The sequence below is a fragment of the Phascolarctos cinereus genome, unplaced genomic scaffold (genome assembly GCF_003287225.1).
Source record: "Phascolarctos cinereus isolate Bilbo 61053 unplaced genomic scaffold, phaCin_HiC Scaffold_4;HRSCAF=312, whole genome shotgun sequence".
NCBI classification, from domain to species: domain Eukaryota; kingdom Metazoa; phylum Chordata; class Mammalia; order Diprotodontia; family Phascolarctidae; genus Phascolarctos; species Phascolarctos cinereus.
Genome location: NW_027555847.1, coordinates 257652300 through 257662416, shown reverse-complemented (window position 1 = coordinate 257662416; position 10117 = coordinate 257652300). Strand labels below are relative to the sequence as shown.

Sequence of the window (10117 nt, the reverse complement as noted above, 5' to 3'; positions counted from 1 at the left end):
ACCCATGGGAGTTTATGAAATTACTAAGTGAGATAATATCAGAAGAGAAAAGAACTCAAGACTGAGTTATGAGAATATCTATAGTTAGTAGATATAACCTAGATGCAGATCTGGCAAAGAGAAGTGATAAAGTGAAGAAAAACAGATACATGGAGAATGTGGATAGATCTATGTTATGAAAACTTAGGGTTCAGAGGGATATGATCTATAAGAAGCATATTGTAGAATTTAAGGCACTTTATAGATTTGTTAAAACAGCTAGGTGATTCAGTAGATAGAGCACCAAGCCTAGAGTCAGGAAGATTGATCTTCATGAGTAAAAATCTGTCCTTATATCCTTAATAGCTGTGTGACCCTGAGCAAGTCACTTAACCCTGTTTGCATCAGTCCCTCATCCGTAAAATGATTGTGGTTTGTCCTTTATTCTCCAAAGAGGACCATGCCATCAGGGAGATGATGCCATGAATTATAATTGAATTGGATTTGGGTGAGGGAAGGCTGTGCAAAATCACCAGCCTCACATTCTCCTCTAGAGCCATCTGGGTCCAGTGGCCAGGTATAAATCAGGACAACTGGAAATGGCCCAGGATGCAGTGGGAGACCTTGGCCTTTTTCAAGCCAAAGTCTTTTTGAGTTCTCACTTTGAGTGAGGCAAAGCCCATTCAGTGAATAGGCCTGTTTAAGAAGTGAGTCAAGGGATGGCTCCTTGAATAAAAATAAATAAATGAATACATCAAACTGGGAGGGAAAGACCATCAGGGTTGCTGACCAAAAGAGAAACAATTACTATTTACATTCACTCTGAGCCAGGAGGGCCCAAAAATAACCATCAAGTGGTACTTGGGCAGGGACCTATTGTTGTCCAATTAATGAGATCAGGAGTGAATTGAGTTTAAGGCTTGGTCTTTGAGAAAAAAATCCAGCCAGTAAACCCTGAGTTAACTAGGTAGATTTGAGTCATCAAAATTCACCTTCCTTTGAGCAGAGCACCCTCAGGTAAGGTGAAGGGAGGGGAGGGGAGGCATTGGAGAATACACAAATCCAAGCAAATACTGTCCTCAAACGTGTTCTCCTGGGGTGATATAGTATGTCCACAAGAAAAAAAAAAGTGTAGTAGTGAAGAATTTAAGGAGGTAGAAACCATTAATTGAGGTCTGAGAGGGAAATGGAGAAAGTTTCATGCAAATGATACTACTGAAGCTGAAATTTGAACATAAGAACATAAATACTCTAATTGGTGGAGCTGAGAAGGGAGTGCATTCAAAGAAGGGGCAATAGCCTGTGCAACAGCACAGATAAAAGGTGGAATTTGGGATTTAAGGAAAGGTTAGTACTTTGTTAAGTTTTCCAGTTATTTGGAACGTAAAATGTGTAAATAGAAGGAATAGAAATTAGTTCTTGAAAGTAAGATTGGAGCCACATTTCTGAGTGTCTTGAATTCCAAGGGAGGAGATTTTATTTTTTTTCTGGAATAATAGATAGCCATTGATGATTTTTGATCAGGGAAGTGACATGATCAATTTTTTTTGCTTGTGAAACTCACCTTGACAGCCTTTTGAAAGATGAATTGGAGAGGGGAGAATATAGAGACAGAAGGATAATTTGAGAGACTGTTGTCCAGGAAAGGGAAGTTAAGGGCCTATTCAAGGGTAGTGTCTAGATGAATGGAGGGGGGGAAGTAAAATATATTGTGGGTACAGATTCTACAAAAATGGGCAATTATTAAATGTGAGAAGTATGGAGCACTGAAGAATTAAAAGTGACTCACTTATGAATTGTGAACCTGAGTGAACCATCAACAACAAAAAAAAAGGAAGTTAGGAAGAAAGGAGGTTTGGGGGAGAATATTAGTGCTGATATTTAGGGGGTTAAGGGTGCTGGGACTCCATATGGGTCCTGCCAGAAAGAATTTGACCCAAGTCTTCTTTCAGCCAAAGACAAGGCTTATTGGAGCATCCATCATATTAGCCAGACTCTTAAGGAATTTGAGCATCTGTGAGCTATTGGCTAGATTACAAGAATCTGAGCATGTGGCTAGACTGTAAGAATATGAGCAGTGGCTAGATTATAAGAATCTGAGCACCTTAATAGAGACATGATGGACCTTATAAACAGAAAGACTGTGGGAGGGATCTAGAAGTGGCCAAGTAGTTTGAGGTGACTGGAGGAGGAGTCTAAGGAGGATCTGGATACGAGTAGGCCAGTAAACTGGAATGAACAGAACACCTGGCACCTGGACCACATGGCCAAGAGAGAAAGGAGCCTGTCTAGGATTAAGGGTGGGAAATGGACTGGGGCCATAGGGAGGTAAGGCAATGGAGGGCCAGGCAAGGTTAAGGATAACAGAATTGGGAGATTAAGTATAGGTGATAACAAAAGGCCAGGTGATAGGATTATAGGCTCAGGCAAATGCCAGAGATTTGGCCATGTGGGAAAATCCAAGGTTTTTCCTTGGGGCCTAGATCCCATCTTCATCATTAGCAAATTCTCTTTTGGAATAAAGATCATTGAATCATATATCTAGAATTAGAAGGCCCTTGGAGTTACTTAATCCAACCCTCTATTTTTTTTTAATAAGGAAAGATGTCAAAACAGATCAAGTGACTTGTTCAAGGTCATAGAAGTAGTAAGTCATAGGGAAGCATATGCTCAGATATAGCATACCATGACACATATTTACAGAATACTCAGGTCCAGCCTTACTAATAAAGCAGAGTAGAATGTTGCCCACAGAATGCAATTGGAGATACGTACTTCTTGTCCAAAACAAATAAAAAAGCAAAACCAAACAAAAAATCCCATTTCTGTCTGAAATTTTACCAACCATGATTTATTTCAAGTCAGGGACTGATTATTTTTTCTTCTCTTCTTTTAATAAGCAAATAATTGTGGAAGGCCTAGAACTTAAATTCCTAATTTCTTCAGGTGATTAACACTCTCAGATCATTTTAATAATCTTGCCCTATAAAGAAAAGATAAGGGAAGTACAAATACACTGGCCAATCAAAATGTTTAGATGTCAAATCAGAATAAATTTTCTTGCTTTAATTAAGAATAATTGAATTATAGAATCTGAGAGCAGGAAAGAACTTCAAAAGTCATTTAGGCTACTCTTCACCGGAACATTCTCAACAAATGGTACCCCACATATAACAAGAGTTGGAAAATATGCTATAAATTGCACATACACACACACATACATATATACTATGTATATAAGCACACACATATAACATATATGCAGTTCATAGATGTGCATATACATACATGCATATGCACACACATACAGTTAAATATACACATATTCACCTACATGCATATACACATTCATTTATATGTGTGTAAATATATGTGTATATATATATATACATATATATGTCTGTGTGTGTGTGTGTGCATCCACACCCCTCTAGTTCAACGCTCTTTTCATTAAAGTTGCAATGATGATTATGCTCTTCATGGGAAAGGAATTCATCTTATTATATCTTTGCTCTTCTAACACTTATTATATAACTAACCAAAGATACTAGAAAAGCCTTCCCCAATCACATCAGGATATCAGCTAATTTTTCTGGTAAAAAATATGGCTTGCTTTGAATATGTTATAAAAACTTTACTAAATTTTAAAGATACACAAATTTTAACAAAGTATAGCTAAAGATTAATCAACAAACATTTTTTCCACTCCCATTTTCTCTTACTTTTCTACTCTTTCATATACATACATATATGTATATGTATATGTCTATGTATATGTATATGTCTATGTATATGTATATGTCTATGTCTATGTCTATGTCTATGTCTATGTCTATGTCTATGTCTATGTCTATGTCTATGTATATGTATATGTATATCTAGATGTATATGTATATGTATATCTAGATGTATATGTATATGTATATCTAGATGTATATGTATATGTATATGTATATGTATATGTATATGTATATGTATATGTATATGTATATGTATATGTATATGTATATGTATATGTATATGTATATGTATATGTATATGTATATACACACATATATGTATGTGTGTAGATGTGTATATATGTGTGTATAAATATATATGTACATATATATGCACATACACACACACACACACATATATATGTATATATATAAATTTTGAGTTCCAAATTCTCTCCCTCCTTGCCTGCCCTCCATCCTCCTTGAGAAGGCAAGAATTTTGATATAGATTAAAATGTACAGTCATTAAAAACACATTTCTTTATAATTGTTTATTCATTTTGGTGATGTCTGACTCTGTGACCACTTTTTGGAGTTTTATTGACATAGATATTGGAGTGGCTTGCCATTTCCTTCCCCAGCTTATTTTACAGGTGGTGAAAGTGAGGCAAACAGGGCTAGGGACTTGCCAGGGCCAAACAGCTAATAAATGTCTCATGTTGAATTTGAAATCACGTCTTTTTAACTCAAGGCCCAGCATTCAATGCTTTGCTCCACCTAGCTGCCGTAATTCCCATACAAGCTATGTTGCAAAAGAAAACAACAAAAAAGTAAGAAAGCTGAAGAGGAGGTGAACAATGGCTGGGGTGTCATGAGTGAATTCCTAATCCCAAATAATTGGCTCAACTGTCTCCCACACTTCAGGGGGAACATGGGGAGGGAATGAAAATGTTGAGGTTTAGGCATGCTGGGAACCCCAAAATTCAAGGGTAAGTGATGCAGTCCTGCCTTGAATGAATTAGACCCAAGACTTCATTCAGCTAGAGACAAAGTTTATTAGAACACTGATTGGGGTGAGTGAGATTCCTAGGGAGTCTGTGCTATTGACCAGATTTTAAGAATTAAACCGCTTTAATGGAGGCAAGATGGATCTTTTCTATAGAAGACTGTGGGAACTGAGAAGGGGTCTAGATGAAATTAAGGATGAGTAGTCACGGAAGATCTGGGGGTAACAGACAATGAAAGGCTGAGCTAGGTTATAGGTAACAGAGAATCGGAGGTTTGGATTTGGAGCCACAATGAAAGGACAGTTGAAAGGTTATAGCTGCAGGTGAACACCAGGGCCACGTGGGAGATTTCAGGGGAAGTTGGGGGGGGGACTTTCCAGGGCCTATACCCCATCATTGTGAGGTTGTAACTCAGAGTTGTTTTAATTTGCAGTTCTTTAATCAATAGTGATTTAGAGCATTTTGTTTTTTCATATCAGTATTGATAGCTTTGATTTCTTCTGCCTGTTCATATATTTTGACCAATATCAGTTGGGAAATGATTCTTTTTTTTTTATAATTTTTACTCAATTATCGAGAGAGAGAGAGAGAGAGAGAGAGAGAGAGAGAGAGAGAGAGAGAGAGAGAGAGAGAGATGAAACCTTTGGCAGAGAAATTTACTGTAAAAAAAATTCCCCACATACCTGCTTTCCTTCTAATCTTGGCTGCATTAGTTTGGTTTGTACAGAATTTGTAATTCCTCTTAATTTAATACAATGAAATTATCATTTTATATACTGTGCACTCTTTCTCTTATTTGATCAAAAATTCTTGTATCCATAGATATTGTGACAATTAAAACATTCCAAGAAACACAGTTTCTGGGTAATTTAATCATTTTATTAATTAGGCCAGCACATTAATTAATGAAGGGATGGTCATTTGGCCATTTCTCTTAGACCAAAGACCCTTAATGATGGCAGGCTCACTGTTCATGTGCCCTTCAAAGAGAAGGTGTTCCTGAGGGATATCAAAAAAACTCTGATTGGTTAACACAGTGGGAGGTAGTGTATATTAAAATGAAGGTATTAGGGCAGGTGACTTGGGTCACCCAAATCTTGGTCAAAGAGACTTCTCCATTTCCATATCACCTGACTGACAAAAGGGAGAATCTACATTTTCCCAGAACTTTCTGAGCAAATACAATGAGTAGAAATACACTCATTACTTCAAACCTAGAATTTCTTTTACTGTCTAGTTAGATCTTGGCCTGGGTAAATCTTTAAGAGAAATTTCTCTCTCTAGTTGATTTCTGCATAAGAATGTAGAAAAGGGGAAAAACCTTAATCCTTATTCAATAATTTGTTAGTAAAATACAAGAAATATTCATTTCTCACGATCTGAAAGTTAAAATTTCTATGCTTTACTTATTTCCTAATGACATCACACTTTATGTGTAAATCAAGTACCCATTTTGATTTTGTCTTGGTATGCAGTGGAGTTGTTAGTCTATACCTTCTTGCCACCAAAGCTTGGATCTTGGGATTTATCAAACTCTGGATTACTATGGTCATTTACTACTGTATGTTGTACCTAATCTAGTCAATTCATCTTCCACTCTATTTCTTAGAACCAGATTGTTTTAATAACTGCTATATAACATTGTTTGAACGGGTACTAACAAGTCCCCTTCCTTCATATTTTTAAAAATTCTCTTGATATTCTTGATTTTTTATTTTTCCAGATTATTTTTATTATTTTTTACTAGTTCTAGATTTTTGTTTTGTAGTTTGATATGAAAATGTATAGGTCAATTAATTTAGGTAGAATTTTCATTTTTATTGTATTAGTTTGACCTAGCCATGAGCAACTTATATTTTCCCAACTGTTTGAATCTGATTTTATTTGTGTGAAAAATCTTTTCGGAATTGTGTTCATAGAATTCCTGAGTTTGTCTTGGCAGATAGACTCCAAGTGTACTATTTATACTTTCTCTTGTTACTGGACTTTGTCAGTAATATATGGTAATGCTGATAACTTATGGGGGTTTATTTTATATTTCGCAACTCTGCTGAAATTATTAATTTTTTCAACTAGTTCAAAATTGATTCTCTAGAATTGTATAAATATACCATCATATCATTTGCAAAGTGATTGTTTTGTTTCTTCATTGCCTTTTCTAATACCTTCAATTTATTTTTCTTTACTTATTTCAATAGGTAACATTTGTAGCACAATATTGAATAATTGTGATGATAATGGGTAGCCTTACTTCACCCTTGATGTTACTAAGAAGGCTTCTTCCTTTTGTCCATTAAAGATAATGCTGCTGATGCTTTTTTGTGTGTGTTTCTGTGAGTGTGTCTGCGTGTGTGCGTGTATGTGTGTACAAATCATTTTAGGGAAAGTTCCATTCATTTTTAAGCTTTCTAATGTTTTTAATATGAATCAACATTATGTTTTGTCAAAAATCTATTCTTCATCTATTGGTGTGATTATATATTTCTATTGCTTTTGTTATTGATATGGTCAATTATACTAATAGTTTTCCTAGAGTGAGGCCTGTGGAGGGGAAGAGAAGAGAACAGGCCCCGAGGGGTCGGATACTTGTGGGGAGGGTAGGGAGTGGGGTGGGTGGGGAGCCAGGAGACCAGCGGGTAGAGCTGCCTGGAGGGCGGGGGCTGGGGTCCGGGGGACCGGCCGGGTGAAGGAGGGGACTGGCTGCAGCCTAGGGTGGTACGGCGGGGAGATTTGGGATCTGTGTGTCTGCGCTGGAGATGCTCCAAGGAGCCTCGCCGCTTCTCCCGAACCAGAGGCCAGGTACGGGGCCCGGAGTCCTGGGAGGGGCAGCCCAGGGCAGAAGTCCGGGTGTGGGGGTCTGGGTGGGCGTACGCGGACTTCCCTCTAGCAGCGGCTCGGTGGAGCGTAATTGTACCTCGCAGCCCAGGTTGGAGCTTGCGAAGCCCTTTACTTAGCGCAAGAAAGGACGCTATCTCCAGGGGGCCCTTTGGAAAGAGGCGGGATGGCCTGGGCCCTGAAGCAGCAGTTGGCGGACGAGGTGATCGAGCCCGGGCTGGTGCAGGACTTTGACTCGAGTCTGTCCGGGATCGGGCAGGAGCTTGGCGTGGGGGCCTATAGCATGAGTGATATCCTTGCTTTGCCCATTTTTAAACAAGAGTCAAGTTTGCCACCTGATAATGAGAATAAAATCCTACCTTTCCAGTATGTGCTTTGTGCTGCTACCTCTCCTGCAATAAAACTCCATGATGAAACACTCACATATCTCAACCAAGGACAGTCTTACGAAATCTGAATGCTGGACAACAGGAAACTTGGAGAACTTCCAGAAATCAATGGCAAGTTAGTGAAGAGTATATTTCAAGTGGTATTCCATGACAGATTGACTGCAGTACACTGAGCATCAGCAGCTTGAGGGCTGGAGATGGAACAGGCCAGGGGATAGAATCCTTGATATAGATATTCCAATGTCTGTAGGTATAATTGACCCTAGGGCAAATCCAACACAACTGAATACTGTGGAGTTTCTCTGGGACCCTGCAAAGAAGACATCTGTGTTTATTCAGGTACATTGTATCAGCACAAAGTTCACAAAGAGAAAACATGGTGGAGAAGAGGGTGTACCATTCTGAATTCAGACTGACACCTTCAAGGAGAGTGAAAACGAAGAGCACACTGAACACTTGCATTCAGCCAGCTGTCAGATCAAAGTTTTCAAGCCCAAAGGTGCAGACAGGGAGAAAATGGAGAAGAGAACCCCTCATAAAAAGGAAAAATACCAACCTTCCTATGAGACAACTATATTCACGGAGTGTTCTCCATGGCCTGAGATCACATATGTCAATAATTGCCCATCACCTGGCTTCAACAGTTCCCATAGCAGTTTTTCAATTAGAGAAGGGAATGGTTCACCAAATCACCAGCCAGAACCACCTCCTCGAATTGCAGATAACCTTCTGCCAACAAGTACCCCTCAGGAAGCTCAACAATGGTTACGTCGCAATCAGTTCTCTACCTTCTCACGACATTTCACAAACTTCTCAGGTGCAGATTTATTGAAGTTAACCAGAGAAGATGTTATCCAAATTTGTGGCCCTGCTAATAGAATCCGACTCTTTAATGCCTGAAAAGGGTGGATGGTGAAGCCCAGGCTGAGGATTTATGTGTGCCAGGAAACTTTGGAGTTGAGGGAGCAACAGCAACAGCAGCAGCAGCAGCAGCAGCAACAGGAACAGAAATATGAGAATGGAGACTCAATGGAGACTTTCTTTATGTACCATGCCATCTATCTGGAAGAATTGACAGCTGTTGAGCTGACAGAGAAAATCGCTCAGCTATTCAGTATTTCCCCTTGTCAGATCAGTCAGATCTACAAACAGGGGCCAATGGGAATCCATGTGCTCATCAGTGATGAAATGATTCAGAACTTTCAGGAGGAAGCTTGTTTTATTCTGGACACAATGAAAGCGGAAACCAATGATAGCTACCACATCATATTGAAACAGAAAGGGACCATCCCATGCTGGGTAGCTGCTGCTTCCTTCACTCTTTGAACACTCCCTGTCTTGCAGAGGGATATGGATGGAAAGTTGTAGGTCTGCAGGAGCCTGACTAAATGGAGAGTGGGAGGTGGGGTGGTACTACACTCCAGAGGTGGAATCCCAGCCCTCTGTTCCCTGTCCCAACCCTCTTGCCACACACAGTTTCTTGTCAGGCATGCAGTTCTGCAGCTATTTCTTAGTTACAGTTTTTGGACTGTGTTGTTGTTGAATAGAAGCTTGTCACATCATTTAGGTTTTATGTAGGGCATGACAATGATGGGAATTGTGTGATGTTTAATTGAAAGATGTTAAACTTTTTAAAAAAATAGTTTTCCTAATATTGAATCAGCTCTGCATTCTTTTTATAAATTCCACTTGGTCATAGTGTATGATCCTGATGATATGATTCAGTAATCTTCTTGCTTAGTATTTTATTTAAAATTTTTGCATCAACATTAATTAGGGAAGTCAGTCTATAATTTCCTAACTTTGTTTTATTCTTCCTGTTTAGGTATGAAGATCATCTTTGTGTCATCAAAGAAATTTGGTAGGATTCCTTCTTTACTTATTTTCCCAAATAGTTTATATAGTATTATAATTAATTGTCCTTTAAATGTTTGGTATAATTCATTTGTGAATCCATGAGTTCCTGATGATTTTTTAGGGACCTCATTGATGGCTTGTTTAATTTCATTTCCTAAAATACGCTTACTTAAGCATTCTATTTCGTTTTTTGTTAATCTTGGTAATTTATAGATAGATAGGTAGATATTTGCATATATTTTCATCCATTTTACTTAGGTCGTTAGTTTTATTAGCATGCAATTGGGCACAACAAGTGCTAATAATTGTTTTATATTCATTTTTAGTAGTA

At 38.3% G+C, this 10117-nt stretch overlaps 1 pseudogene; it reads left to right on the top strand.

Moving 5' to 3' along the window:
- The first annotated feature begins 7691 nt into the window (after window positions 1-7691).
- Window positions 7692-9255, top strand: LOC110201174 (alpha-globin transcription factor CP2 pseudogene; annotated as a pseudogene).
- The last annotated feature ends 862 nt before the right edge of the window (window positions 9256-10117 follow it).